Raw genomic sequence first — 5,349 nt, 5'->3', positions numbered from 1 at the left:
TATATATATATATATATATATATATATATATATATATGGTCTCAGCCTCAAGCCTGAAGCATATAAAAGAATATATGTATATTCATCTCCTCACTCGTGAATGATTCAGTCATTAATTATTGCATCCCCACACTTATTACTCAGTATCCAACATCTATGCAAATGTCACAATTCACCAAATTCTATCATCATCTAAATAATTTATTGAATGTGGTCTTATTTCTAATTTCCAGTTGGAATTCTCTGATCAACTGGATAGCTTTCAATGATATTAGAATGCTCAAAGTTACATATTTCTATCAATAATTACACCACCGGTCTGTTTCTCCTTAAGAACTTACACTTAAATGAAACACTTTAACTACGTGACGACGTGGGAGGACTCTATTTGGTTACTGAGCTTGCTAGCAACTACGTCAGCTTCAAAACGATGTTAGATAATTTAGTCGTAGGCATTTCACAAAAGACGTGATGGTTGAGGCTGGAATAGCGTTGGTTATAAATGTGTTCCATCCTTTTCGACCAATAGTTAAAACAATATTTAATCCAAATAAGGAAGCTAGCTGACAGAATCGTTTGTACGCCGGACAAAATGTTTAGTAACATTTCATCCGTATTTATGTTCATCACTGTTCAAATTCCGCCGGGTCTACTTTATCTTTCATCCTTTCGGGGTCGATAAAATAAGTACCAGTTAAGCACTAGGGTCGATGTGGTCGGTCTAGCACCCCTCCCTCTCCCCCGAATTTGTTGGCCTTATGCCAAAATTTGAAACCAATGTCTGATTTGAATATTTGGTTTCAAAAAGCGAGGCAGCAAAATGGTAGTCTCTGGGACGTCTTTTGGTATTTGTTCCGGGTCTCTCCGCTCTGATTTCAAATTACGTCAAGGACAACTTTCGAGTGCATTAAAACAATATTACAAATCCTGGACAGTGGGTTGGTTGAAATAAACTAGATGTTTTACTGCACCAGTCTCCTCTCCGCTCTCAGCATTTGGACAACAACGCTTGCGACAACCCTGGTGCCAATCTTTATCATCCTTGCTTTTCCCTTAGAAAACACTGGTGGCTTGGAAAAATAAGGCTTGCGTCATGAGCAACGGCTAGTTTTCCATAAAACTCTTGATCAGGCCTGCACTGTGAAGCAAGTACAAGCACGTAATCGACCAAAACTAATGGGCGGAGGCTTTAGTTGAAATAGTGGAAAATGTTTTATGCCGTGATGAAGAATTTTAACACTTTGAACGTTTTTCAAAGAGAGTGAGTGAGTGAGAGAGAGAGAGAGAAAGAGAGGGATGATTTTAACATTACAATGTAAATCACATACAGTAGAAGTCCTAACACAACAATGCAAATCACAAAGAGTACAGGTCCTATGCTTGGACTATTATTGACTACTATTCTATTACTTTACCTATGTTCGCGACGAAGACCATGTAGTTAATCTTAAGGACGATTTGCACAATGACTTTGTTTAGAGTGAAGAGGAGTTGCGCACCGTCTACTTTACTTTCTCTCTCTTCCGTGACTATCTTCAATCCAGTGACAAATCCATATCAAGATGATTGGGGACAGAAACGAATGCAGTCGATGACCAACTTGTCTATCGGATAACCCTTTTGAAAATATCATGCATAAAAAAAAAACTTGTCTTTTACTTTCTAAAAAGTAAATGATTTGAACCTGAATATATTTTGATACTCTAAAAAACTTCAGTGTATTCAACTATTGGATACTGACCAGCCTAATATCTTCTGCCATCACTGGTATCATAAACCTATCTACTTCATTAATAAACGTTCATTTATTTTAAAATGTTCGAACTCAGATTCTCGTGTCGTGTCTTCTCTTCGCCTCTTCAACTGTCATAATCGACTCAGCACTTCAAAACAACACAACCACTTGAACTTGTTCACTATGTACTTGCTTAGATGTCTTCAACTACTTGTACCGCAGTTTTCTCCATGCAGTCCGTCCTTGTCAGAACCACTCGGTTCTCAAACATTATTCCTTCTACGTGTTTCTGCAGTTCGCCAACCACAAGCTCTTTAAACAACATAATTGCATTAATTTCCTGTAACCTTCTGATCTGAGAAACCTGTCATTGACTGTCTATGGATGAAACGTTTTTAGATTATATTCATCAGAGAAGAAAAATAAAAAAAAAAGAATATAGGATTTTTGAAGTGGATGTCTTTTGTTTCGTTGACGAATTTTTGTGTCTATCAGTGCAATGTGTCGTGTGTGTGTCCGTCCAATGGACACCAGCGAAGAATATAAACATTGGCGAAAGAACGAGAAAACTGTGCTTTGGAAACGAAATCTCTTGAAGTAGGTTTTTATTTTCTTTATTTTTTTTCTGTATTGTGTTATTGACACTTCTTTCTCATCCTTGCCGTTAGAAAACCTGTGACTAATAACTGTTGTTCACAAAATGAAATAAATGTCTTTTAAACTACCTCTCTATGCTATCATGTCGTTAGGCTGTTATTAATGAGTACAATGTTGATAATGCCATTTCTTTCATTATTAATGTAGCATAATAGATACAGCTTGTTGCATTGTTACTCTAAAAAATCTATCCCTAGCAATGGTTATATATATTAAATAGAGCTTTTTATAGCAAAAATGTATAGACGATAAGCTTTCTCTTTGTTAATATCATAGCTCAACTAAACAGTTTAAATAACTACCCATGGATATCATTTTCGTCGTGTAGAATATTTCTCCGTGGAACTGCTCTGAGATTTGTTCGTCGAAAAGGTCTAATTCCTGAAACTAATTTTAACATGTTATAATCCCTCCAGCCTTTAAGAAACAAACTAAAGAATCATGTAGTCATTCATTGATGCCATGCTTGTAAATAGAAAACCGTTAACCTTGTTATCGTTCCTTTGAAAAGACGTGAATTTTTTTCTCTCTACATTTTGTCCTTTTCACAATTTCTCCGTGTCACTGATAAGGCGAAAATGTATTTCTTACGTCGACATAAGGTCATACATTTAAGGAGAATACAAAAGGAGGAGGGATGTTAAAAGTACTTTTCTTTTGTCATTGAAACAAATTTCATGAAGCGACGAATCACAAACGTTATCTGAAGTGTTGATATCAATGTTAATACTGTAAATGGATTGGAAGGTATTGATTATATTTTTCCTTATTCGAGGGTTGTTTCATATATATTTCTTAGCCTAATGCAATCGTCTTTATTTATAAAGAACGCCGAAGAGTCTGCGACCTAGTTTTCATTTCTGTGTAAGACTTTCAATTACAAACGTACACTTGAAGGCATAAATGTCAAATAATTTCGGCTCCTTCTCCTCGTAAATCTGACTCTTTGTTTTTACACAAGAAATCAGTGTTATTCATCCAGTTAATTTGATCATGATAGATGAATATTTTTCATAATTTAAAAAGTAAAACTTTCGTTATCCGGAAGAATAATGATAGAAAGAACATTAGTATTGAACTGTTGTTTTTGGTCTATAGCCCACTCTTGATATGTTGTCAGACTCAAGTTTCAAAACATCATTTCTTGTTAAATTATATTCCACTATCACGTAAAAAGTGCTCTAAGGTGAAGTTGCTTCATAGCTGCATAAATATATGTGTCGCTAGTGTGGACTTTCAAATCATAGACAAGGATGTTACTAACTTTATATATTCCTAACTTTATATATTCTTAACTTTTATATATTCTTAACTCTATATATTCTTAGGAATAACAGTTTAATGATTTATGTGTTTTTATTTGCAATATGGTGTCGAAATTTTCGTCGCTCGAAACTGTGACCTGTTCACTAAGAAAGAAAATTGCGGCAGCAATATTTTTTCTTTTTTTTCCTGTTAATGAAAAACTACATGTAGTCGTATTATCTGGTGTTCAAATTTTACGAATATTCGGTTTTATATGTAAATAAGTAACCAGTTATAAAAATTAATTTTAAAAAGCGCAAACCTAGCAGTGTTGAAGGGGTGAAGGTTAGTCGATTACATTGATCCAGTACTTGACGTTCTTTATTTTACTAACCCTCAAAGGGACGAAAGGCAAACATGACTTCGACGGTGTTTGAACTCAGTGCAAAACCGCAACAGATACCAAAGGTATTTTTTCCAACGCTATAACGATTCTGACAATCCACTACCCTCCTTGTATAAAGGTAGTAGATTAATAATGTTAACTAGCATCAATTACCTGAGATTCCAGAATGCATTGCAAACAAGATTGTAAATCTCCTTCCTGTAATCCAGAGGTTGCTGGAACACAGAGAAAATGTCTTGCTCTTTAACCCCAGGTCAAATGCGATCCAGAATATCTATAATCAAAAATAATTTAGCTATGACTGTCCTGTTCTTCTGTCAAGCATTGCTTACCAAGGACTACTTTATCCAATAGATCTTTTTCTTTCAAACTGGTTTGGTGTAATCTGAGGAGAAATTTGTTTTCCACTAGTTACAGATTGAAAGTGCTCGTAAAGGCTCTCGGAGATTCGAGAACTTTTGTTGTTGAAGTTTAGTCTCGTGACACAGTATTATGTCTGTCTGAACCCTAATTCAACAGATCTATTAAGGCACGAAAAGAAAATTGACTCTCCCCAGACACAACAGAATATACTTCAACACACGAAATCACATAAAAAATCTTGCAAACCAAATCCCAAAACGAAATATTATGCATGGAAATATATTAAAAGAATCTAAGGTAGCGGTATTTTAATTGTTTTGAAGCCCTGTAAAAGAACTCGGAAGGTTGGCTCTCCAGCCAGGCCTTTCGCGACACCCCTCAAGTCAGGAATTTTTCAGTTTCTCCTCGTATTTATTGATTAAGTTTAACAATGAGCAAAGGACGAAAATTCATTTGATCATCAGAATCCATGCGTAAGCTGAGCATTTTGAGACAAGGAAGAAGGCAGAACGAACTTTCGAATACAAAATATAAACAGAACGACTCCAGCTGGAGTTGAATAATCTAGAGTTCTTATCGAATGATTCAGAAAGTAAATCCTATAAAGATAGTCAACTTCAACAGCTTCAAACGGTTATGTGTTACACATAAAGAATAGTCTATATACAGATACACGTAACATTGGTAATAAATACAAATGAATAAATTAGCGGGACAGAAATACGTGTGTGTATGTGCGTAAAATTTCCATGACGGGCAGACGAAATTAAGAAATGAAAAAGTTAAAAACTTTTCTGGCATGGTATACTCCGTTTAATGTCGTTATTTCAGCCTTTGGTTAGCGTGTATTTATGTGCATAATTGTGTGAATGTGTGCGAATGTGATTGTGTTTGTGTGCGTTTCTGCAAGTATGCGTGCTGGTTTGCGTGCTTGATTGAAAAT

Source organism: Octopus bimaculoides, chromosome 2 (assembly GCF_001194135.2).
Source record: "Octopus bimaculoides isolate UCB-OBI-ISO-001 chromosome 2, ASM119413v2, whole genome shotgun sequence".
Taxonomy (NCBI): domain Eukaryota; kingdom Metazoa; phylum Mollusca; class Cephalopoda; order Octopoda; family Octopodidae; genus Octopus; species Octopus bimaculoides.
The sequence above is the reverse complement of the archived record's forward strand: the minus strand, read 5'-3'. Positions refer to the sequence as shown.